Source organism: Panthera pardus, unplaced genomic scaffold (assembly GCF_024362965.1).
Source record: "Panthera pardus isolate Hobbes unplaced genomic scaffold, ASM2436296v1 HiC_scaffold_17, whole genome shotgun sequence".
Taxonomy (NCBI): Eukaryota; Metazoa; Chordata; class Mammalia; order Carnivora; family Felidae; genus Panthera; species Panthera pardus.
In genome coordinates this window covers 120,310,197-120,336,429 of record NW_026526732.1, presented here as the reverse complement: position 1 = coordinate 120,336,429, position 26,233 = coordinate 120,310,197, and the positions used below count along the sequence as shown (strand labels likewise).

At 45.4% G+C, this 26,233-nt stretch overlaps 1 long non-coding RNA gene and 1 other non-coding gene across 2 annotated transcripts; one reads left to right on the top strand and one right to left on the bottom strand.

The window, feature by feature from the left end:
- Window positions 1-119: 119 nt before the first annotated feature.
- Window positions 120-224, top strand: LOC128777954 (U6 spliceosomal RNA). Its single transcript, XR_008423244.1, has one exon. It is a non-coding gene; the product is annotated as a U6 spliceosomal RNA (small nuclear RNA).
- Window positions 225-13,386: 13,162 nt separating this feature from the next.
- On the bottom strand, window positions 13,387-22,425 carry LOC109249612 (uncharacterized). The gene is made up of 2 exons (XR_002072662.2): window positions 21,903-22,425; window positions 13,387-13,987 (listed from the first exon to the last, which is right to left on the bottom strand). It is a non-coding gene; the product is annotated as an uncharacterized LOC109249612 (long non-coding RNA).
- Window positions 22,426-26,233: the final 3,808 nt, after the last annotated feature.

The window sequence follows — 26,233 nt, the reverse complement described above, 5'->3', positions numbered from 1 at the left end:
GGGATCTAAGACTGTTCACAACAGCCAAAAGGCAGAAGTGACTCAAGTGTCCCTTGACAGATGAACAGATCAACAAACTGTGGTACATACATTATTACTCAACATACACAATATTATGCGCCGGCTTCGGCCGCACATATACTAAATTTGGAACAACACAGAGAAGATCAGCATGGCCCCTGTGCAAGGATGACACGCAAATTCGTGAAGCGTTCCATATTTTCATACACACGATAGAACACTACTTGGCAATGAGAAAGGATGAAGTCTGGCCTTTTGTAGCAACGTGGATGGAACTGGAGAGTGTGATGCTAAGTGAAATAAGTCTTACAGAGAGAGATACCATATGTTTTCACTCTCAGGTGGATCCTGAGAAACTTAACAGAAGACCCTGGGGGAGGGGAAGGAAAAAAAAAAAACTTAGAGAGGGAGGGAGGCAAACCATAAGAGACTCTTAAAAACTGAGAATAAACTGAGGGTTGATGGGGGGTGGGAAGGAGGGGAAGGTGGGTGACAGGCATGGAGGAGGGCACCTGTTGGGATGAGCACTGGGTGTTGTATGGAAACCAATTGGACAATAAATTTCATATTAAAAAAATAATAAAATAATATATATGTACAATATTATCTAGGCTTAGAAAGCAAGAAAATTCTGGCACAGTCTACGATATGGATGAAACCTCAGGACATGATGCCCGGTGAAATAAGCCAGTCACAAAAACACAAATACTAAAGAATTCCACTTACGTGAAGTCGTTAGAGCAGTAAAATTCCTAGAGACAGAAAGTTGAATGGTGTTTCCCAGGGGCTGGGGGGAAAGAGGAAGGGAGTGTTATTGTTTCATGGGAACAGGGTTTCAATTTGCAAGAGGAAAAGAGTTCTGGAGAACGGTTGCACACCTAACTGGCTAAGATGGCCAGTTTTATAGCGTGTCTATCTTTACCGTAACGTTTTAAAAAGGGAAGCCAAAGCTTTGAGCAGTGGCGGCAAAGCAGCCAATGAGGTTTATCCGGGACACGACTGGTGCTAATTAAAAAGCGACGCCAAAATCTCCTATGTCCTCCCCTTCAGCCAAAAGCATCACACACGCCAGCCCACCTGGACCTCCTAAAGTCCAGCCTTAGAAGGCCAGCCTGGGTCGTGTTAAAATCCTGCCATGAGCAAATCCCTTCCAGCTAATGGGAAACTTTCCATCTCTGCGTTGCTGTAGCCCCGTAATCAAGACTAAATCTCAGTCCCAAACTGTGCTGCAGAAGAATGGTTTTACATGTAATGGGGTTACCACATAGGGAGAAATTCAAAAAAGCTTCCAGCTGTAGTAATATTATTTCTTGATCTGGGTGGTGGTTACATAAGTATGTTTACTCTGTGATAATTCATCAAGCTATACAATTGGATTTGTGCACTTTTCTGAATGTAAATTAGGCTTTGATTTTTTTTTTAAGTTATTGAAAATTTTTCCAGCCCTGCTTTGTTATTGCTTCGTTCGTTTGTACGGTCGTTGGCCTCTCACAAGATGATGAGTTCCCGAAAGCCTCGGAGAGCCTAGCAGAGTGCTAGACTTTTATTACAAGCTTCATATTTGCCTAGTGACTTCATGGAAGTGTGGAGATCCAGGGGTTATCAGAGGGAAGAGGGTAGTGGGATCGTTTTCTGAAATCCTTTGACATCAGTAAAACGAAAGCTTCCTGACCCCAAAGCTGGACCTCAAGAATACAGCCACGGCAATCAGCACAGGCTTATAGAGCAAACTCAGCTGTGCTCATGATAACCCACACTCTGGGAAGGTAACAATTTTGATATTAAACATAGATAGATAGATAGATGATAGATAGATAGATAGATGCTAGAGAATAAGATGATAAATAGATAGATAGATAGATGGATAGATAGATAGATTGAAGATAGATAGGAGACAGATGATAGAAATATATATTAAGATATTTTTAAAATATGTATGTACATATATGTATATACAAGTACACACACACACACAAACACACACACCCCAAAAGTGTCAATAAAGCCTAAACCCAGCTTCCCCACAAGAAGAATTAACACGATGGGGTGAAAACTAGAGCCTATATTGAAAAATGGCTTAAACCAAAATAGATTTGCACGTGGCAAGCTCTGTTGACAAGGTCTGTGATGGCGGATTCTTAAGGAAAGTCAAAATTTCAGCCAAAGCTCCTTGATCTTGAAAATGCTGAGGATTACCAATACTCAACCGATATTACTCAACCAATACCAAGAAGTAGAGGGTTGACCCTGAAGGAGAAGGGCTAGAAACAAGGTACCTCCACGGGGGTGAGGTAGAGCCCCCCCCCCCAAACCACTGATAGGAGGTGTTCAGTTTGACGCCTTTCGCCGGAGAAGACCTTCGAACCTGGAGACACTCAGCCGTAATACAATCTCACGCACCGGGATGTGGGGAGTGGGTGCTGTTTGCGCTTCAGCTATTTGTACGCAGGCCCAGGAAGAGTCCCGCCTGGCAGAGCTGGGCCAGCAGCACGTACAGCGTAGACCTGCCCCCCCCCCAAAGGAGCCGGAAGCTTCCCATGCTCCACCGTTGCCCTCTGCCCATGGGCACGGACCAGAGGGAAGCCAGGGGAGGGTTTGGTGCCAGGGAGATGACTGAGGTCCGACGCCAACACCACACTTGTGTGGGACCCGTGAGATGAACAGAACTGGAGGCAAACGGCGTTCTAGTCATGACAAGAGAAGCCCTTCCGCTCCCGACAATCATTAGAGAAAATGTGAAGGCAGCGTGTGGGTCAGTTTCCGATGGGGAACCAAGAAGCCCTCAGTTCTCTTTCCTCCCCCCCTCTCTCTTTCCGGTTTTCTCTTGTTTGACAAATCAAACGGAATCCCAAAGGAAAAGCACGGGAGGAGGGAACGGTCTTCCTTCTCCAGGCAGATTTATGGCATTCTGGATGCAGCTTGCGTCTGTCAGGCCAAAATGGTTAGGGTGGGCTAATCCAGTAGAATTACAGCTTCCTATAATGGGGAAAGTTAAATAGACAAGCTCGCCTACCCCGAGGAGAACGAAGCAGAGGTCAGTGCTTGCTGGCTTTGAACATGAATGGCCCCTTCCCCTCCGTCCCCTTTCACATGTGGCCCGGCAACAGTAGCAGACAGATGCGACACAAAGACAGACACACCTGATTAACCATGAATACAACAGCTGTCGCTTCCCCACCGCCGCCACTATCCACAGCCTGGCTCTTTCCGCTCACTTTTTTCCCTTTCTTTCAGCTAGCGCGAGGAAATTAAACCCACCATTAAAACCCAAGTTAGTGGGAGGGTGTCAGCAGCCAGGCCTTTGTCTCTGTGCTCACAGCCTTGTAATAGGTACCTTCTGATTTGTGCTTTCATGTGAGGAAGAGTTGCGGACTACTGCCGAGGGCCCAGTCAACTCAAAACCTGAGACCCCGAGAAAGGCCAGCGGAGGGTGAGGCAAGATGTCACCGACTCAGATGGGGAAGGAGAAAGTAGACAGAGCAGCACATTGGGTGTGCACCTGAGAGTTTCCCCCTCTTCCCCTCCCTCCTCCTGTTCATTCTCTGGCCTCCGGTCAACCAGAATTCCCTGCTGCTAAAAACACCCACCCTGAAAACAAACTGGCAGTCATGAATTCACTGACGGGAAGTGGAACTCAAGGCAGCATTGTCTTTCTGTGAGAACTTATTTATTTTTGCCCCATTTGGAGCTCGCCTTCACAAAGAAGAATGAGGGCAAGTGTTGTTTTTTGGGTTTTGTTGTCCTCTCTTAAGTAGCCAAATCCTTGAGTTCAATTTAACTTCCCAGACCTTGAGCATCAAGTGCAGGGGGGAAATGTGAGTGTTGAAATGCAAATAACTTCGAAGGAGGTAAATAAAGGGTAATGGGATTGTGCCAAGCCTCCAGAAACCTACAGAATGGGTAATTGGAGCCCTAAGTGTGAACTCTGATTTTTCTTGGGGGGGGGGGGTTCTTTGTCCCGCCACCCCCCGCCATTTTGGTCAATTGAGTTAATCATTTGACCTCTGTCAGCCTGCATTTCTATTTGCTTAAAATGGCTCTCTTGGTTGTCAAAAAGTCTCTTAAGTAGTGACCAAGAGAGACTAATAAAAACGATCAGAAATCACCCAGCCAACACGAAGCCTTCTAACACAATAAGGGGTTGATAACTGAGCGATTTAAGTCAATCTCGCAAAAATTCAACAAATACCCCTTACTTCCTCAAGAGTGGAAGAGTTACGGAATAATTCAAACCTGTCATCTGAAGGCTGTTTCTAACGAAGCTTCAGCTCGACGGTATACCTCTGACTTCCACCAAGACCTCATGGACATATCTCCATCAAGATAATTAGAAAGAAGTCTAACTGAAATGCCTAGAAGGTTTTGTTTCAGACAGCATAGTAGAAGTCCCAAGAGCCTCGTTTGTGTAGGACATTGGGATTCGTTCCAGAACACAAAGGTAGCCTGCCACAGTTGGTAATTTTAGACTCCTCTTTCATCCACTTGATGAATAGCCATATTCACTATCAAATCAACCTAGGGGTCCCGCCTCAGAGCGATGTGAAAAGACCTCCCTCATTTTGCCATGCAAACCTTCTCCACAATTCTTACAGTATCCAAGTGTCTCTTTTTCTTGCTTCACAGAACCCACAGTTTAAGCAGAGTAAGCCTGTCTGTTTTCAATTCTTAACTTTTCACACATGGCAAACGAGTAGAACTTTTGAACACTGCGATCATCTGGCTGATGAGCAAGCTGTTTTCCATTTCTGGCAACAAATACTTCTGGCTTATCTTGACGGGAGGAAAAGGGATGAAAATACACTCTGGTTGGATATCGTTGATAACATTTGTCATCTCTGCAGCTAAAAAAATAAATAAATAAAATAAAATAGCTTAGAAAAAGTCTCCCTCGGTGTTGCAGAAAATGGCAAAAGATGGGGCACCACCACGGAGATGCCAATTAAATTGAATTCATAAATGAATCCCATGTCCTTTCCATGACAAATGCAATATAGCATCGTGAAGCATAATGAGGGCTGGACTAGACAGGAATAAGGGTCTTTGGGTCCTGGGGTCTGGAGTGCTATTGTTGGACACGGTACCTTTAAAGGCTTGCTTCACATGTCTGAACCTGTCCCCCTCCATATAAGTCTGCTGGGGCTGCTATAACAGAGCAGCGTGGTCCGGGGGGCCCTCAACAGCACAAATGTGTCGTCTCATGGTTCTGAAGGCTAAAAGTCTATGATCAAGGTGTTGGCTGGCTCCGTTTCTCCTGAGGCCCCTCTTGGCTTGTGGATGCCCATCTTCTCCGTGTGACCTCACGTGGCTTCCCTCTGCGTGTCTGTGTCCTAATCTCCTTTTGTAAGGACGCCAGTCATACTGAATTAGGGCCAACCCTACTGACTGTATTTTAAATTAATTACCTCTTTAAAGACCCTCATTCTAAATACAGGCCCATTCCGAGGTATTGGGGGTTAAGGCTTCAACATACAAATTTGGGGGGAACACGCTTCAGCCCATAATACCCCCTGAGGGACCCATTTGACTGAATTAGCTTAGATCTATCTCAGTTCTAGCACATTCTGCGCCTATGGCCTGGATCCATAAACAGAGTGCATCCATCTTGCCATGATGCTCTCACGACATACATGAAGGAAACAAAGTGGACGGACACATCATTTGAAAGCAGGAAAGTCGATCTCACGGATTCCAGGGGCCACGGCCATGATGATGCCACCTCTGAAAAGAATCTGAAAGACCGAGAAACAGGATTGCTTCCCCTTTCGGCGAAGCGCGTTTCATGCCTGCGTACTCTCACCCCCATTGACCAATGCCCTTAATAAAAGGTATTTTGCCCCCATCTAACATTTAGAAATGGCAAAAAGCAAAGGAATGAATCAGCACACAGGCAGAACACTCTTCCTGTGACTCTTACCTGAGCAAAAACATTACTTCCTGAAAGAGTAGAAAGAGAGAAAGTGTCAGGAATGACTAACAAAGGTGACAAGCTGACGCAAAGAAGCCCAGGACAGCACGAACGTTCGAAACAGGCAAGGTTGTGTGTTGAAATGCAGGTGGGTGGACACATTCCCTCTGGGAAATAAGGCTTGGGTGGGGGATTGCGAATAAAAGGCTTCCAAAAAAAGACATGTGTGTGTAATTTACTTAATAGTTCCACCAACGTGCAGCAGTGGGTCGGGTATGATGATTCTAAACACCCTGTGACACATGTTTACAAAGGAACTGGGTGACTCTATTTTAAATGACACCTTCTTATTCATCACCCCCTCTGAACGGCCTGTTTGCAGCACTGCTAATCACCGGGGTTCTTCTGGAAGCAGCTCTGTTTAGTCATGAGCCCTGTGCTGGCAGTAGCTGGGACATGACAGGAAGGACAGCAGCTCATGACTACAAAGATCCATGGGTGGGAGGGGCGGGGGGGAGTAGCTCCGCATGATGGCGAATGTTACGGGGTGACTTACATCTCCCAAAAAGATATGTTGAAATTCTAGCCCCTAACACCTCAGAATGAGACCTTATTTGGAAGTAGGGTCGTCACAGATTTAATTAGTTACGATGAGAATACTGCTGTAGGGTGGGCCCTCAATCCAATATGACTAGTATCTTTGTAAGAAGAGGAAGATTTGGACACAGAAATAGAGACACAGGAAGAACGTCACGTGATGACAGAAACAGAGATTGTAGTGACAATCTCTCCCAGCCAAGGAACTCCAAGCGTTGCTGACAAAGGACAGAAGCTAAGAGAGGCAAGGAAGGAATCTCTCCCGCAGGTTTCAGAGGGAGTGTGGCCCTGCTGACACCTTGATGTCAGATCCCCAAGCCTCCAGCACTGTGAGAATCGGTTCCTGTTGTTTAAGGCATCCCGCCTGCCTACTTTGTTACATGGCAGATCCAGGCCGTGACGTGCCTTGTGGTCAACCCCACGAGCTTCCCGCCAGGTGTTCTGCTCCATGACTCCTTTTTTTCCTTAAGTTGACTGATTTGTTTTGAGAGAGAGAAGGAAAGAGAAAGTTCCAAGCAGGCTCCACCCTGTCAGCTCAGCACCCATGCGGGTCTCGATCCCACGAACCGTGAGCTGATAACCAAGAGTTGGATGCTTAACCGACTGGGCCACCCAGGGGCCCCCCCAAGACTTCTAAAATGATACACTCTTCCAAAGGTCTTCACTTTCAGCGATTTGGCCTTTTTTCTGATTCTGAAAAACCCATACAAGACCCTTATTGGCCTTCCTGCCCCTCACCCCAACATGTTGCCCAAAGACTCAGCAGATCAGAGACTGACCCTCTACCCTTTCAGTGGTGACTTCCTCTATAATTTTACCTTTTCCCCGACCAGCGTGACTGCGGACAGGTCTCTGGGTCTCTGTCTCTTCATTAGAAGATGAAGGGCTTGAGCTACAGTAATTTCTAGCCTGAAACATTGGAGACCACAACGCTTCTTTTTTCTTCATCAATGTTTCGGACACCAAGATGATGAGTAAGAAAGGGAGGAAAGCTGTAGTACATTTTCTGCGTCTCAGATCTTGTTACAAAAATTAAATGGAAAATATTTGTTGAATAAACTTCAGCAAGTACCAAGAGGAAAGATAAAGGATATCAATTCAAAGGAAATATTTCAAACCATAGTCAGAGCAATCAATTAATCAATCAGCCAGTATTTACTGACACTCTACTGAGAGACTGAATATACAAATGGTCAGTGGCCAGGTCGTATATAAAACTAGACTTCTGACCTGCAAGCTGCAGTGAACAACCCAGGCACACAACCCAGTTTCCATAAGAACCAGCCCAGGAAGCCAGCCTGATATAAGTCAGACTTGTAGGAAGTCACATTACTATCTCCAGCAACAATCCAGGAAGCCAAACAACCCCTGTAACAACTGGCCCAGAGTCTCCAGGATTTAATTAACAGCTGAAAGCTTTTCTAAGTTTTATTTCCACATCCAACTTTGACCCACCAGAGAAAGCCGAGTATGGACCCCTAACAAATTCCGTGGGATACTTGCTTCTAGTTAGCCCATCACCAGCTTCCTCATACCAACAGTCTCCAATCAAGGCATACCTGAAGCCTTCCCCTTTTTCCACTACAAATCTTTCCCCCTCCTCCTCCTGCCTTTAAGTCTTTGCCACAACATAAGTTATGGCAGCTGACTATAGCAGGTTCTGAAAAATAACCTTTTCTTGTTCTTACTTGGTCGGTCTTCATTTGTTTCCTTACCACCAAACATGAGTAAATTCTACGCTAGGTTCTTGGAGGGTAGGAAAAAAAGTACGAGGAGGTATAAGACAGAGTCCTGATACTCAATAAACTTAAAATCTACAGGATTTGAGATAAAATGCACAAAGATCAGGAATAACTACCACGACAACGAAGCAAGTGATAAAACCAGTCAGGAATAAAAAGCCTCGCGTGCAATTCAGGCAATGGGTATAGAAGTTTATAGGCGAGGGATGACTTTTGGCCAGGGAGGTCAGATACAAACTGGATTTCAGTACACAGAAGAACATAATTCTAGTCATTCCTGAGATTCCCCTCTTCACACGGTCATTTAAATTTGAAAGTTTGTGGGAACCAAAAGGAGCCCTGGCAGAAAACGCATTTGTTCCATGACTACTTTCACTGTCACTTGAAGACAGAGTGATTTCTTGGGAAGGTCCCTCCTTTCTCTTCATGAGCCCCAAGTGAGTCAGAATGTTCCCTGAGTCATTCAGACTGTAGACAAGACACCCTTGCCCAATTAGCCTCTCAGTTAAGTTCATCTGTGTTCGTATTCCCAGCCCTCTCCCTCAAATTCTTGGCTACCCACCAAGAGTAGATCTTTATCCACACCAGGCCGTTGCTGGAGGCCAAGCAGGGAGCCCTCCCTGATGCCGGGGTTTTCGGGCACAATAAATAGTACCCCCTTCCCTGCCCAATTTCTAAACCAATTAAGAGGCATAAGAATTAGACGGTTAGAGGTAAAAATATCACTATTTTTTAAAAGGACAAAGTCTTGGCTGAAGACTGTGACTTCAGGTCTATAGGCTTGTTAATATGGTACCACTGAAGTCATGTAGCAGGTACCTGGCAGTGCTGGACGACAGAAAACTGCCACATTGGTCGCTGCCCCTTAAAACTTCAGATTTGAAGAAGCAGAGAATGTTCACTTTCTCCAGGCAGTTCTCAGAGAGAGAAGAGAAGGTGAGGCATGCACGTTCAATGACTCCATCCAGACTGACCACTCTCCTCTTCCTCTAATGCAGTGGAAGAGAGGGTGGAAAGAGCCCAAGGGCCTTACTCAATGGAAGCATGTCCCCATGGAAACAATAGGAGTTGGAACAAATGTTCCCGTGTAACACCCACCACAGGCGGAGCTTAGTCTCCTCAGGATTGAGGTTGGTGGTTCAGGTTTTGGAGATCGTTGTGTTCACCTTCCAATCAGTTTTCTAGGTGTGTAGGATGGTTTAGTGTTGGTCTGGCTGCGTTTCATGGACGCGAGACACACAAAAAGCTTCCATGCTCTTCCACCATCCTCAGGGTCGAGGTCTGGAACATACATACACACACACACACACACACACACACACACAAACATACGCTCTCACACATGACTGCCAATACCAGGGTCATGCTTTGTAGCTCTAAGATTTATGATAAATTTGAAGTCTGAGGGAAACAAATGCACTCATGGAAAAATTTCCCCAGTGAGGGATTGCCCTCAGCATGGACTAGTGTTAGAAGCGTAGACCCCTAAGTCACGCATCCTGAATTTCTGTCCTAGTACTGGCATTAAGTGGCTCAATAATTATTCAAGGTCACTTGCCCTCCAGGTTCTCTGTCCCCAACTACGCACTGGGAACTGGCACCTTTCTTGCCACATGTATAAAGTGGGAGATAAGTTGGGGAAAGGGGTCACCATATCACTCAACTCCACTCCAGAGGTACCAAGGTGGTCCCATATTAAGAGAAAATAGTAACACCTTTCTTGAAAAATGGAATAAATGCGGAGCAGCCTTCTGTCACCACACAGAACTGTTTCAGCACTAGGGAGCTCATCCAAGAGAGGACCCATGAAAGTGAAACAGAAGGGCAGGAGGGAAGGGTAAGGAAGGTCCCTAAGCCTGTGAGCCAAAGGGCTGCGTGTTACTGACTCAGTTTGGACAACACATAGCCAGGGGCTTAACAACTCATTTGTGACTCATTACATTGATAACTCTGAGAGCTTTAACCCTCAGCTTTAACCTCTCCCTAAATTATCCCTTAGGAACAAAAAACCAGAACACCCCACTCCCAGAATTATTCATCAGAGAAAGGTAGGAACTTGAAAGGGCGTCCGATATTTTCCCCTGCAGCTTCTTGAGGAACAACTGTTGTTGGCTTATCCCTTGGTCATGGCTGCTCTGTCATTCTCTTGGCAACATGTTCGCCTTTGACCAAGTTTGGGGAAGAAAGGGAAGGAGAAAGAAAAAGTTATGAGAAAGTTGAACTGAGGAAGAAGAGAAGAAAAGGGGGTTCGTCCTGCAAATAGAAGACTAGGGGAAAAATTAAGTGCGAAATTCTTTCAACTCCTGATTGGAATTCCCCAAGACCCTCTCTACCCCACCCTCCAATCCCAAGACCTCAAAGTCAGAGCTTTGTTTATTGGTAGATAGACAGAAAGGCTCAATAGGAAATGTAACGCCAGTCGGAAGGGTGTTATTTCATTTTGCCCATAAGGGTCTCATTCCGTTTTTTTCTGCCCATTACCCTCTCTACTATCTGCTTCGCCTTCACGTGTACTCATTCACCACATCCTAGGAACCAGGTGCTGTGACAGGTGCTGCACACGCAGAGAAATGAGACACCACATCCTACCCTCAGGGAGATCCCAGTCAAGTGGGACAGACCCTGGAACTGTCGTCTGTCACAATACAATGAGAGCAGCGCTCAAGCACAGACAAAGGCAGTGAAGGAGCTCGGAGAAGAGGGCTCTAACTTGGGGAGTGAGGTCAGCTATCATAGCGGGGGGTCTTCGTTGGGCTCCCCAAGAAACAGACTCGGAGACTCTCTGTGAGAGGCTTCCTGGAGAGAACTCACTTACAAGGGAGAGAGGAACAGGACTGAACAGAGAAAGAAGTTTAACTGTGATGCAGTTGCCAAAGGGGCTTTGGCTCACCCCTCAGGGAGATAGAAAGCTGAGATGGCCTTTCAGAGAGCTATGGCGGACTGAGGCTCGGTGCCTTGCCTTGACCACTCATTGGATGTGGGTTGTCCCACAGGACCTCGCCCAAGTGGAGGCCAGGGGAGGGATTCATCTGTGAGCCGGCAGCGGGCACCCCCCGCCCTCACGCTTGGGGAATGAGCACATCGGCCATGAAGGGGAGAGGGGAGACGGGGCAAACACCACAGCCTCCACTCTGGGAGGTTTTCCAGAAGAAAGGAGAGGTGGAGCTGAGTTTCAGAGCCTGCAAATACTGACAAGGAGAGAAGAGTGTTCTAGGTAGAAAGAACAGCAACGAGCCAAGGCAAGGAATCTTCAGAAAGCATCACACGTTTGGAAAACCACCAGGCATCCGGCAGACTCATGAGGCATGTTGGAAGACAGGACCTAAGGAGAGGAGCAGGGAAAAAATGAGCCAGGAGAGCGGGCAGCCAGATCATTAAGAAGCCCATTTGCTGTGCTAACGAGTCTGGATTTTAGCTTGGAAATAAGGGAAAAGCCAGAGAAGGATTTTCAATATTGTTTGTAGGGTGTTTTTTTTTTTTTTTATTTTTTTCTGATTTATACTATGAGTTTGGAAAATGGATTAAGTACAAAGAAAAAATAAAATAATCTCAAAATCCCACCATCCAGAGATAACCGTAATTAACATTTTGACGGTTTTCCTTCCGGTATTTTTCTATTTATAGCCAGACGTATTTAGACAGAGAGAAAGGAGTTTTCAAAATATCGGAAAGATTATGCCATAGATGCAGGTTTCTATCTTGTCTTATGATTCGGATCATAAATGTCTCCATGCCCCTAAATGTTTTTCAAACACGTGATTTAAATAACCACATGGAAGTCTTTTAATTGGATTTAACTAATGTTTTCCTTATTGTTGGACAGGAAGATTTCCTTCTGGATCTTGGCCTGTAACTTTTATTATATCGCGAAGATAAATTCTCAATAAGGGAATGATTGGGTTAAGAGATATAAACATTTTGAGGTTGAAAAAGTTGAAGAGCTAAGGCTGGCTCCGTAGAAATGTATTTTATTTCCTTTATTTTCTGTTAACTCGCCTCTCGGTCTTCCGTGAAGAACAGGGACAGAGGTCCAAGCAACTGAGGAGTGTTTCAGTTAACCAAAGGCTGATTCTGAGGTTCTGACACGGACCCACGGGGATCACACAGATGTTCTGACACCGTCAGCGTTGCAAGGAGCATGCGGGATAGTGGCCATGCGCCACGTCTAAAACGGAGTCTGTCCTGACCCTCTACCACTTGGAGCATCCAGACTTCATCTTTTCCTTCCTGTTGGAAAAGAGTCAAACATCCAAAGCCTAGCACTGGGTGACTTGTAAGATTCCATTTCCCCGCGGAAATTCTCGAATTGCGTCTCGGTGAATGTTCCTTACCTCATTCGCTGGGCTTTCAACATACTGCTTCTCCCCTAAGGCGGACAAAAGGAAGAAGCTTTAAGCCTTCTATTGACACAGAAATTGTCCCAAATGCTCTTCAATTTACCTTTCTTTGTGCTGCTGTCTGAAAATTACTTTCTCATGGGATATGGTTTGAATTACAGAAACAGTCCATGCCTTTCCCCATTGGTTGCCAGCCCTTCCCCGGGGTCACGGAATACTCCTTTTTGATGTTCACATCCTAATTTTAATCCAACTGTATGTTCTGTCAATGGTCTCTGGAGTCTATATCAGACATCATTCTCAAACAACAGGAAGTTAGCTAATGTGACCAGTTCCGTTCGTTAGGACCCTTCTACAACCACCTGTCTACACAGCCTTCCTGACATGTGTTTGCAATCACATGGGGTTATCTCTACAGCAGCTTGAGTTGCCTTCCGTCTGAAGTGACCCTTCGGGTAGTGCTCATTCTTCTAGCATACCTCTGGTTCTGTTGTCGTTGCTTTAATCTGGCATCTCAGGAGGCAGCATGGTCTAATGCAAAGGCAAACAAACTCCTAACAAGAAGTCTAGATTCCCGGCATAGTTCTGCCCCCAGCAATTCAGGTGACAGAGGGGAATTTACTTCCTACCAACCCATCTCTCAGAGTGGTCATGAGGAAAAACCCAAGTAATATTCATCAAAAGAGAAAACGATGTGCACAGTTGCATACGAGCGTGGTAATTTATTGCAGTAATCTTTGTATGAGTGTAGCAAGTAGTAATATAGTGAATAAAGAAAAATATAGTCATTCAGAATATGTTTATTAAGCCCACCAGGGACAACAGCGGGTACTCGGAGAACAAAGGAAAATAGAATACACTCAGAGGATTCCAAGACTGGTTGGAAAGCAGACACAGGAACAAAAACTCGCAGCAATGAAAAGAGCTTTAATGGGCAGGCATATAATGTGATAAGGGAGCACAGAAGAGGAAGCAGCCCATCCTGCCTAGGAAAGTCAGAAAAAATCAACAGGTGATCCCTGAACAGTCTTGAAGGAAGAGAAGACACTGTCCAGGCAGCTAAGCCAGGAAAGAAATCGTCAGTTACAGAATCTCCAAGAAGAAAAAGAACACCTTGCGTCCAGGAAACCACACGTCCGCCAGGGTGCGGAAAGCGTGTCTCAAGATGTGGCAAGGGTGGAATCTTGCTCCCCTCCTGTGGGATGTTGCTTCCTCCTCTGGGCAAGGTAGAGTCAGTGACGTGTTTACAGCCCGGCTGTATCAGTCATGGTGCAGGCAAGAAACACTGAGATGGGTAATTCGTGAAGAGTTGACGATGGGGTTATGTTCAAAGGTGTAGGCAGGGCGTCGGGAAACCACAAGGGGTCCTGTTGCCATCCTTGGGCCTGGAAGGATGAGGAGAGAGACAGTTATTAAAACTTGGAAGGCAGCCATGTGGGAATTCTCCTAATGGGGGCATCGACTGAGGGACGCCGGGTGCAAGGACCTCCGGGGAAGGAGTGAGGGAGACGAATGGCCCCTCTCCTTGCTCCCACGCCTCCCACCTCATCTCACCAGTGCCCCCATTGCCAAACCCAACCAGAAGCCAGAGGGAGAAGGAGCTTTGGAGGAAAAAGGCCAGGTGTAGAAGGATGGCTTTGCAGGGACAAACAAAAGCAATCTAGCACCAGGCACGAAACGTCCAACTGGAATTTCAGGCAGCTCCTCAGGCAGCAATATGGAGAAAGGAGGCTGGGGAGAATAGGGACAAGTAAGACATAATCCAGGTGACAAATGATGGGGATTTGGTAAGGTGGTGGAGACATCAAGGAAGGGGTACAAAAGATTCAAGAGCACTTAGAGATACAATCTAAAGAACTTGACAGTCACTCACTGGTATATCTCAGAAGCTCTTTCCCATACATGTACGTTGCATGGGGCAATCAATAAAGCAAGAAACGAGATGATTCTGTGGGATCGAGTCTGTCCTTTCTGGAACCTGCAACTCGTCTTTTTGTAAGCAGTTCATTTTGGTGATAACGCCAATCCTTGGGTTGGAAGCCAAGAACTGATGACAGGAAGTTCCATCCTTGTCAGATACGTCCATACCCACCATCTGAGAAAAAAAATGAGGCCATCGTAGTGGGCTGAGTGGTGACCTTCGAAAAAAATTGTGTTCACATCCCAGAACCTGTGAAGGTAACTTTATGTGGGGACGGGGTCTTTGCAGCTGCACTTAAGTTAAGGATTTTGAGATGAGATCATCCTGGATTGTCGGGAGGGTCCTGATCCAATGACCAGTGTCCTTATGAGAGACAGAAAAGGACAGCACGTGGAGACAGAGACATGGAGAGAAGAAGGCCATGTGGAGACAGAGGCAGAGATTGGAGTTGAACAGCCACAAGCCAAGGAATTACTAGAAGCTGGAAAAGGTGAGGAAGGACTTCTAAAGGCATCTTCCCCAGGGCCTTCAGACAGAGGTGGCGAGAACCTGGGTCCTTATGATCATCACTGAGCCACTGGATGGACCTCTTCTGAGTCAATATATGTCCTTATCACTTAGGCCACTTTCCCGTGTCCTGGTAGCTGCCGCCGCAAGCACCCTGACCTCTACACGTGTCTTCTGAGGCTTTGCTCCGCAACCACACCACCCCAGACCTCCCCCGGTGACGCTCCCGTCGCTTGTCCCTTGTCGCGTCTCAGTGACAAATGAGACAACATGGATCAAAGCCCCTCGCACGGGGCTTCGCACATAGTAGGCGCTGGCTAAACTTTCTTGCCGTTGCTCTGTCCCACTTCTCAGCTTCAAGCACCCTCGCTCTCTCTCTCAGATCCCCACCATTGTTTCTGAAATGCTTGGTGTGATAAAAGCCGGGCCCCAGCAGGCCTCTGGATGGTTGTGTGCTTAGAGGCCCCACTGCCTGGCAGGATATAACTGGAAACTCCACGACCCAGAAGCACCAGCGAATGAACTACTGGCCTTATTAGACTGCCACCGTGGCTAGTCACGGATGCTCTCACTCTTTACAGGATTCAAATATGGTGGCAGGCATAAACACCAACACCACAACAAGCTCGGTGAAATCTGGTTTTCGGTCATTCAGAGCCAAGACGTTTCACGCCTGAGTCATCATTACCAGTATCAGCCTTCACGTTGCAGATGTGCAGAAAGACTGATTAATGCAGAATTCTGATTACTGCAATGTTCACAGTATTACTAAAGGCGAGCCCAAGAACTCTGATCAGCAACTTTTTTTGAAAGGGAGACCACTGGATTTCCCCTCCTTTTTACCCTGAATGCCCTGGTTCTCGTTCTTGGCCCCGTTCTCGTTTGGAGCGGTTGCGACAAATCCTCATTGATAGCCATGTGCCAAACTTCCTTGAGCTACAACCCTGCCTCGGGATGGACTTTTCTAGAACGCCTCCGAAGAAACCTTCCAGTGGTGGTTTTGTTTTTTCCTTTTCAGCTTTTTGGGTTAAAAGTCGTTCAAAACTTTCATGTGAATCTGAGAGTCATCTCACGAGACTTACTTGGGATATGGTGAAAACAAATGCTGAAAGCACCAGTCTGAGAACATCAGCCTGGGTGGAAAGCGTCATCCCCATTTGCCAGTGACTCACTTTGGTGACTCAGAGCTTGTCACACAATGCAGAGATCCACAGGGTCTATCCACCTTCCTCTGCCTACCTGGAAGGAAATTAGGGCTTCAGTAGATAAAGCTACAAAGTGCTTTCAGTTCATCCTGATACAGTTTACGTGAATAGGAGGCATTCTAATCTCCCAGGTGTTCCGGAGCATTCAAATTTAGGGGAGGGAGGCGGTGGGGGGGGGTGGGGGAGGGATAGGGAGTGGGATCTTACTTTGGCAAATGTGTTGACCACGACTGAATGTCCCCAAGACCTAGAAACTTTATAAAAGAGAGAAGGCTCTGATGACAGTTTTAAAGGACCAAAACTTTAAATTTCCTGCAAACTTTAAGGAACCCCTTCCCCCCCAAAAATCTTAATGTGCCAGTCCAAACTTGTGTTTCACATGTGTTAAATCCCCTTTCGCTCTGAAAGACTCTCAAGTGTCCGCTAACATTTGAATATTTACACTTTTATTCCTCTGCCATATAATCACCTCAACGGGGACATTATGCAAATATGTGAAATCTTCAAACATAAAATGAAGCCACGTTACTCACAGCAGGGAAACCCTATGTCATCCTTCATTGACGCATGCCAAAAATGTCAGGCCAATCCACTCATTTGCTAGAACCAAGATGAACCTACCCACCAGCGCCCAGGAGTTCCCTCTCAAACACATGCAGAGCTAACAAAATACTGAACCTTAAACTCATTTGGAAAATAAGCCTACGAATTTTTTCCTTTAGTAAATGCCACTGGGTTACCCCACCTTCGAGTCAAACGCAGCTTGCCTTGTTTCCCTTGAGTACTGAGTTCTAAAGGCCACTGGTTTCAATCTGTTTTGCCAGAAATAACTTGAAGGCTTTCCTGAACAGGCACCAAAGCCCTTGTAACCATGTAGTCATTTAAAATTAACATCCTAACTTAAAATAACGAGACCTCATTTTTGTTTGTGATCAAAATTTATATTGGAACACCGCTGTGGAGGTGAAAGCAAGTGCATTCACCCCACACAGGGTATTTGCTGACAAACAAGAATTGGGCCGGAAGGTCTAAGTCCAGATGCCAAGACAAAAAACCAGTCCTATCTCCGAAAAGAAAACTGTTTATCTACATTGTCAATAACTCTAGGTTATACCTACGGGTCTCCATTAGTTATAAGAACCAATGGGTAAGTCTTCCTTTACACAAAGTTTTCTTTTCCTGCAAACATCTGCTATAAGTAGCAGCCTGAAAGAAAAATACAAAAAGGGAGAAAATATTATTTGTTGGGCAAAAACTAGGAACAGTCAAAATGGCCTTCAATGGGCCAATGTACAACTATGCCATGGAATGCTAGTCGGGAATAAAAAAAGGGCCACCTATCGGTACAAACAACAGCTGGGACAGACTGCAAGGGCATCATGCTGAATGAGAAAAAAGCAAGTCTCAATAGGTCACATACGATACAACAGCGTTTAGGCAGCACTCTCAAAATGGCAAAATTACAGAACTGGGAAATGGATTAGCAGTTGTCATGGGGGCAGGGATGGTGGGTGAGTATGATTAAAAACGTGTAGCATGAAGGAGATATCTGTGGTGATAGAATAGCTCTGCGTGTTGATGGTTCCATGAATCTACACATACGATAGAATGGCATAGAACTCCTCCCACGCCGTATACCAACACCCATTTCCTGGTTCTGATATCGTACTCCAATTATGTACAATGTGACCGTGGGGGAGACTGGGAAAAGGGTACGGGGTCTGGGCTATCTTTGCTCTCATTGCTACTTTTTACACATCCATGATTATTCAAAATCTAAAAAAAAAAGAATAAAGAATGATCAAAAAAATCATGAGAAGGGAACGAAAGGAAAGAAAGAAAAAGAAACAACTTGGGGTGACTACTGACCACCCCAGAGATGAAAGATGACAGGGAGTATCTGCAGGAAGGGACAGACAGCAAGACTAAATAGCAGAGGTTACAGTCAGGCAAGCCAACAACCAGAAACTGTTTGGATTGTAAGTTGTACATGAACTCAGTGGACAGAGAAGGGGAAAGATCACTGCACGGTTACCCCTTGAATGACAAGGATCAAAATGAAGCCCAGTGAGAAGGAGGACATGGAATTACTGGGCAGCCGTAGCTACTGGAAGGTCTGGTGGGGAGGGAGCAGGTGCACGGGGAGGGGATGGCATATGGCAGCTGATATGCCTTAGGAGGTGACATACATCAAATCAGAGGAAGAATGGCGAGGGGACAGGTCTGACCTAGAAAGAAATATTGAAAAGGAAGATGCACCATAGAAACCAATAAGTTGAGAAAGAGGGGGCAAAATTCTTGGGCTTGAGCAGAATCACCAATCAAATAGTGACGAGGTGATCAAAGAATATCACAGGTGAGTCAGAAGGAGAAGAGAAAAGTGACAGAAATCAGGAAGACAAATGATGAGCAGGGAAATGCAATGGCCTCTGAGAAGGCGCTCCTTACATGGGTCTAAAACCCAACAACATATGCTGAGCTTTCCAGATGTATTTAACAAACATCTTGGATAGTCTGGTACATGTCAAGTATACGTCAAGCATGATTTTCACATCAGAAAACGTGACTCGTAGTGAGTACCATTCATGTGAAAATAACATAAAACTCCAAGAGGGTGGGTTACCGTCGAGGGGGAAAGAATTTTCACAAGACAACTTTGGAGCAAACATCTTGGAGTTCCCAAGGGCCGTATGCAGGAGACTCTCCAGTGTTCCCAAGAGGATAAGCAACCAATAATATTAAAATCTGAAAATTAACACAGTAATTCTAAGATCTTAGAGTCTGAGATTTAGTGTGGTCATAAAGGAATTCGCATCACAAGGAAAGCCAAAGTTCATGATCCCCATGAGAGACAGTGGGGAAATTCCAAGGAGGGTAGCCCCTAAAAAAGAGAAGGAAAGAAAGGTGGTTGGCCACTCCCCATGGATGGAGAAATTACAGAACAGAAGGTCATTTTCTCTCCCAGCTACTGGAGTAAATATCACCTCAGAATTCTTTGCGAACACTCAACAGTGAGGAAAGGACTGATGTCATCCTCTAAAAGTGATCAGACAGGAGTCGATTTATCTCCACGGCCACCAAGCCCAACCTCTAGCTTTGGAGAAGTCAGCAAGTAACCTAAAAACTAAGAAATCCGAAGCAGATGGTAAATGTTGCCAGACATTGATTGCTCCCTTATAAATTATGTCCCTGTGGCGCTGCAAAGAAAATCTCATTTTCCTTAGCAGTTTTACATGAATCCCTTGCAAGAAGCAGAGATGTGCATTTTAAGGAGGAATGCTTTGATAAAACCTAATCTAAGGCTGAGTGCCCACGGTGCTGTGGGTGGCTGGTGCGAAGGACTGAGAGAGGTGAGAAATAGCTAAATTTTTCTGCAAAAGAATCACGGGGATGGGGGTTAGAATTCACTAACTCGTAGACTTTGAGGAATGACTCTGTGGAAGGCTTAAAAGATACAAAGGCCAACAGCTGAGAATAAAATTGAGAGGAGAGAGCTTGACAGCAAATTGAGAAGTGAAGTCTGAACGTTGTGAGATGTAAATCCCCTCTTCAGTTTTCCTTATAAAATCTTCAGTACAGCTTATCTTGACAAGCGCTGGGAAACGTAGAGGATTGTCCAATCACTCCACTTGGCACCGAAACTAATATGACACGGTAGGTTAATTACACTGAAATTAACATTAAAATTTAAAAATACAGGGGTGCTTGGCTGGCTCAGTCCATGGAGCAGGGAAACTCTTGATCTCTGGGTCGTGAGTTCAAGCCCCACGTTGGGTGTAGAGATTACTTAAAAATAAAATATTTTTTAAAAATTAGAACTTAAAAATAATAAAAATAAATTAAATCTTCAGTACAATCTCTGTTGTGGAGTGAATTTTTGTTGAGGGAAACACACGGAAATGCAGAGCCTCACTTCAAGGTTGCCACAAGGGCAAAAGCATGAGTAGCAGTTACCTTTTTATTAACTATTAATTATTTAAGTTACAAAGAACCTGGGGACACAAAGCACAAGGGAAGGAGAGAGAGGAGGGGAATTTGTAGGTTGGATCCCTTCTTCTTTTACTAAATTTTTAAATTCTTGAGTCACTTACTCATTCTTGGTTACCAAACAGGCTCTGTGGGAGAAGTATGATCACCTTAGTTTTATTATATGGGCATGGTCTCATTTGTTCCTTCCCAACCTTCAAGCAGCTTTAAGGATCACAAAGATCCTTTTCATCTCTGATATCCTTTTCCTCTCCCAGGATCTCAAAAGCCTTCCCGTCCTCCTCAGACACAAGTCTTTAAAAGGATCACACATACTTCCATTGTTCTGTTGCTGTTTCTTTCTATGGGTTGTCATTGGATTAGAGTTCTTTTTGTAGAATATTATGGTTGACTATTTTACCAAATAACCAGATAATCTCTTTACCACTGCCTTAAATACTATTTTTTTCCAAAGGGGTTGGCCTTCCTAGAAGGTTAAAAGATCGAAGGGAGTCTATGTTTTGATCCTTTTGCAAATAAATCATATCACAGAGGCAGACTAGGTTATGCTGAATCCAGACAGTAAGTTTCTTTTTTGTACCAAACACTAAAATAGAGTACAGTGAGGGCACGTGAAAGCTATAGATTATCTGTGTGGTTTCATCAACAAGCACATCTGTGAAACTGGAGAGGCAGTTTGCAGAGTAGCTTTTCAGCTGGGAGACAGCCGCCGAGGCAGCGAATCAGGACAAGTCTTGGAGCAAGAAAGACTTGTTCTCCAGTCTTGGCTCTGCTCTTGCTGCTGGATACTCGATAAAGTTTCTTCACAGCTTGAAAAGCCATTAAAAATAAGAATGAAGTTTGCCATACAGAAATAGAAACAAAAGTACAAGGCAGATAGTTCCTTATCCCCAACCACACAAATAGTAATTATCAGAAAATTAAAAACAGAACGAAACAAAAAGAATGACACCCTACCCTCCAACTCATCCATTTTTTCTTTAAGTTACTTTTTTTTTTTTTTTAATTTTTTTTTTCAACGTTTTTTATTTATTTTTGGGACAGAGAGAGACAGAGCATGAACGGGGGAGGGGCAGAGAGAGAGGGAGACACAGAATCGGAAACAGGCTCCAGGCTCCGAGCCATCAGCCCAGAGCCTGACGCGGGGCTCGAACTCACAGACCGCGAGATCATGACCTGGCTGAAGTCGGACGCTTAACCGACTGCGCCACCCAGGCGCCCCTAAGTTACTTTTTTTTTAATGTTGTCCTCTCTCTGTCCCAATCCTGCCCCTTATTTTTTTTTCCATACTTCCCTCCTCCAGTGAATAATTTTTCTTCCAGCTCTCAGAAGCAGCAGAGAAATAATAATTTGCTCCAATAATCATGAGTGTTCGAGGCACCCTAAGCTACCTGATGCTAGGTGATAGAGCGAGGAGGGATGGCAAGGTCAGGTGTTACCCGATGTGGATGCTTAGGCACAGCCGGCCCATCAGAGCGGATGGCTGATTTCCCCCCCACTTATCAGAGGGGCCTTAGTCCCTCTGTTCTCCCACACAACACCTCCAAAATAGTCTTGGTACAATACCTTTCATCATGCACTCCCTACTCAAAAATCTGTCAGTCATCCAGTCCACAAATACGTATTGATTGTTTCCCCCAGGCTCTCCCAGATCATCAATCAGGTTGATGTTTGCTTTACCTCAGCAATAAAAGACTAAGGCAGGTGCTGTGCCCACAAGCCTCCTTGCGTGTCAGAGAATGTTCCTCTCCGGTCTCGCCAGCCTCCTCCCGAGCTGTGGAGCAGAAGCCCCACTTTGCAAGAAGCCATCACAAAAGGTGATGGATGAAGAGAACCACTAGAAGCATCCTTCCTACTATTTTGCTTTTCGATAGTTCTTGAGCCAAACTTTTTACACTCGTACCGTGGTCTCTCTCTGGCCTGTGGCCATTCCTCTCCCGTTCTATTTTCTCGCCAGATCTGACACGGTGTTGCATCTCCCACAGCTGTGAGCATGGCACTTTGCAAATACTTCAGCTCAATGGAGATGTACTGTCTTGATTTGACTTCTCCTAGGATTTCAGTAGCTTGACTGGCTTGGTTCTGAAGCCTTTGACTCACCTGATGGGTAGGGTTGCCAGATTTGGAAACGAAACGAAACGAAACAAAACAAAACAAAACAAAACAGGATGCTCAGTTAAATTTGCATTTCAGAGAAATGATGAGCATCTTTGCATGTTCTACGCGGTATTTGGAGCATATTTATACTAAAAAAAATTATCGTGTATCTGAAATTCAAATATAACTTGGGCATTCTATAATTTATCTGGAAGCCCTCCTGGGGTGTCACCCAAAACGGAGCAAAGGAATATTCCGTAGGTTCAGTTGGTGACACTTGGCCAACAGAGATGGCTTCTGTGTAGCACAATCCTGATTATCACTGACTACAGAAACGACAGAAGGAGAAGGGAGGATATACCAACGCTGGCATCTTACATATATGAATAATTTGCCTGGCAAAGGAGGGCTTTGTTGCATTCTGAGTCAAAGTGCCGATGGTATTGTCGGTGGTTGGGCGGGGCGGGGGGGCGGGTATGGAGGAAGAAAGCCCTGCAAGAGAGTAGCATATGGTAACTGCAGCCCTTCTAAGGAAGAACCGCATTCTTCCACAAGGGCCCCCTCTGCCTTGTAAACACGTCCTAAATCAAGGGTGAGAAGAGGCAGGGGATGTAGGTGAGTGGGGTGCCTGGAAAGTCATCACTACCCACTAAGCCGCCCCACTCGCCAGAGACCCAGCCTCGGGTATTTTCAGACAACAAAAAATAAACCCCCTTGCCCGGAAGTCAGGAGCATCTCCAGAGATTCTGGGCAACTCCCACTGGTTCCCAGAGTTGGCAGCCTATTTTCTACCTCGAGAATGAGGGCACTTTGTCCTTTGTAATGTGATTTCTTGGCTGGAGTGGAACCGTTAGGCACCCTGAGACGCTCTGTAGAAATGCGAGATGATATTGTATTGTATTAATGTCACTTAATGGTAGCTGTCAATGATAGTGATGGAATAAATATGGAAAAGGAAATTACTGTAATTGATTGACAGTCTGGAATCTTCGATATTCGACCTAATGAGAGAAACCTATGAGCAGCAGCTTCCAGCGCTGGCTATTAATGCAAATCGTATGCACCGCCCTGGCATGCTGAATTATGCAATGCCGTGTGAATGTCTAATCCATTTCGCCAGGCTTGTCTTTATCCAGAAAAAAAACATTTCCCTGACATGCTGATTAGTATATTAGGAGAGTTTAAGAAGTTTGGTGCTAAAGTAGGTGCCATCGTGGTGTTATTAATTTCGTTCTGAACAAGACAAACAGCTCTGTGCAGCCATCAAAATCACTACATAAGTCTACAAGATAACTTTGTCAAGACTGATGGGAATTTACAGAAAAGTCTTGTGATATGTGGAAGGAATTAGCAAATAGATAAGGAGCACATCATTTTTCTAGAAAACCTCTGTCAAGGACTCAGTACCCATGGAGAACCAGACACTTGCCAAGACATCTACAATGTCTGCCATGATCTCTTGCTCGGACGTTTGGAAACTTGTGGAAATTTAGAACAGAACCAGATGTGGGAGGTCAAGGGAACAACAGGTACAGATAAGGTTTAGGGCCTCCTCTGGGGCTTCCGTGGAGATTTAAGTACTGCCCGGGCATGATCAACAACAACAAAACACTCTCTGTGGAAATATACTTTATATGGGAAGAAGTCTGTTGGGCTGGCAAAGCTGCCAATTACCCGTTACTTACACATTCCAAGAACTCATAGCTTTGAGAATCCCATGGCCCTAAGCTCTTTACCCTGTTCCTATCAACTCTTAAAACTTGGACCAATAGAGGAAGTGTCTAGACTCCTAACTACGTATCGCAGAGCTATGACCAGGCTGCTCACAAGTACCCTTAGTGTCCCCAGATTGGAAAGCAGAGGGATGGAAGAAAGAGAACATGCCGTGCATCGCAGTTTTCTGCTAGTTAGTCTTGACACACTCTTAGGTCAGTACATAGATGAACTTTTTATCTAATTGCACATGTTTCTGAATACCTTTTATGTACCAGGTGTGATGCTACAGCTTAGATGTGCAAGCACAGCTCCTGCCCACATGGAGCTTACAGTCTAGCAGAGGAGGCACATGTGAGGTGGTGATCACCTGGGGGAGAAAAGAGTGTCACAGAAGAGGAAACAAGTGTATGTGACAGGGGGACCGACTTAGTCGGAGTGGGGGTGCACTGGAGAAGGTGTGACTGAGGAGGGGTACTTAAGCCAGGACTCTGCGAATGTTTTTATTCTTTAAGCTGTAATGAACATGTACCGATACAACGTGTGTTGGAGACAACATGCTCGACAAAACTTATGGTCCGGTTGTCGTTATATATACAGATGCACATTTTTGCCTGTTCTTTTTTTTTAATGAAAAAGTTTATTTATTTATTTTGAGAGAGAGAGTGTGTGTGATCATGAGTGGGGAAGGGGCAGAGGGCGAGAGAGAGAGAGAGAGAGAGAGAACCCCAAGGAGGCTCTGCACTGTCAGGGCAGAGCCCCACGTGGGGCTCGATCCCACGAACCCATGAGATCACGACCTGAGCCGAAATCAAGAGCCAGACACTCAACTGACTGAGCCACCCCAGTGCCCCCATTTTTTCCTTTCCAAGTGAACCGTCTTAAATTAAAAAGTGAGCCAGCCGCTTTAAAGACAATATTCAGCAAATAATAGTGCGATTGGTACTCAAACATATCACAAATTGTGAATTGGGGACATGATTGACTGAAGCTTGGGAAGTCTGTGTGAAGGAAAGGTGGTAAGAAAGGTGAGGGCCACCTGGGAGGGAAGGGTCTCGGGCAAGAGTTGAAATAACAAAATGAAGGAAAAGGAAGGCAAGACAGAAAGTTCCTCAATGTGCTTTCACATATATTATTGCACTCTTTCACCACACCGGTCCCCTGTGGTGTAATATATTCCGTCGAATTTTCTATAGAATAATTGAGGCCCTTCCAAGGTTAAGTAAAACACTAGAGGTCACCCAGCAAATTAGCAGCAGAGATAGAGTTACAACGCAGGCCATCTCTCGCCCCGTTGAGAACGTGTCTCTTGCCTCCAAAGTTCTGAGTGTGCAACAAGATGGAAAATGAAACTTTATATAAAGCAAACTAAGTAAAACAGAGGACTTCTAAGGGAAAAGTAAAGGCTGCAACTGGCTTGAAAAACATAACAGTGTTTTCATGACTGGACGTCCTTTGAAATGACTCCATTTCAAGGTCCTTGTAGAAGCTCATTGAATATCGTATATCTTTTCAAGGAAGAAACAAGGCTCTAAAAACCAACGATGGCCATACTGGGGAAGTCTAGGCCCCCTGCAGCCCAGTCCTGGCTCTCACAGAGACATGAAAGGGTATTCCATGGACGGTGGGCTTGTCCTTCTCGATGTCAACTCTGTAGCTGGGTTTTTGCCACCTGGCTCCCAATTACCCCAATAACCCATTAAAAGGCAACAAGTCAACCGTCACCCGTGAGTTCCTCTTAAACCATACAGGAGCTGGTTCTGTTTTCCAGGCTCCACCATTCTGGGGATAATGAACTCCACAAGCCTGTTCCTTCCTGTATGAAGAAGCAAGGCTGTTCCACCGAAGGCTCTTCCAGGAATCTGTGCACTCTTGTTCCATGGCCTGAGAACATTCTGGAAAGTCTGGCTGCTGTTAAATTCTCTACCCTACCAACGCCTTCTCCCCTCTCCCCCCACACTTTACCAAACCCACCCTCTATCCCACCCTATTTTTTCCCCATCTCTTCCTTCCCCTCCCCTGACCCCCAGGCTTTCATGGATCTCCAGCTTCAGGGCTCATGATTGATTCATTCAACCAACATTTATACGTGAGCACCATCTACGTGCCAGGCTCTGCTGTAGATCCTGGGCATACAAACACAGTCCTTGTTGTCAGGAAGCTTATATTCTAGTGGGAGGGGACAAATAATGGTGGGAGGA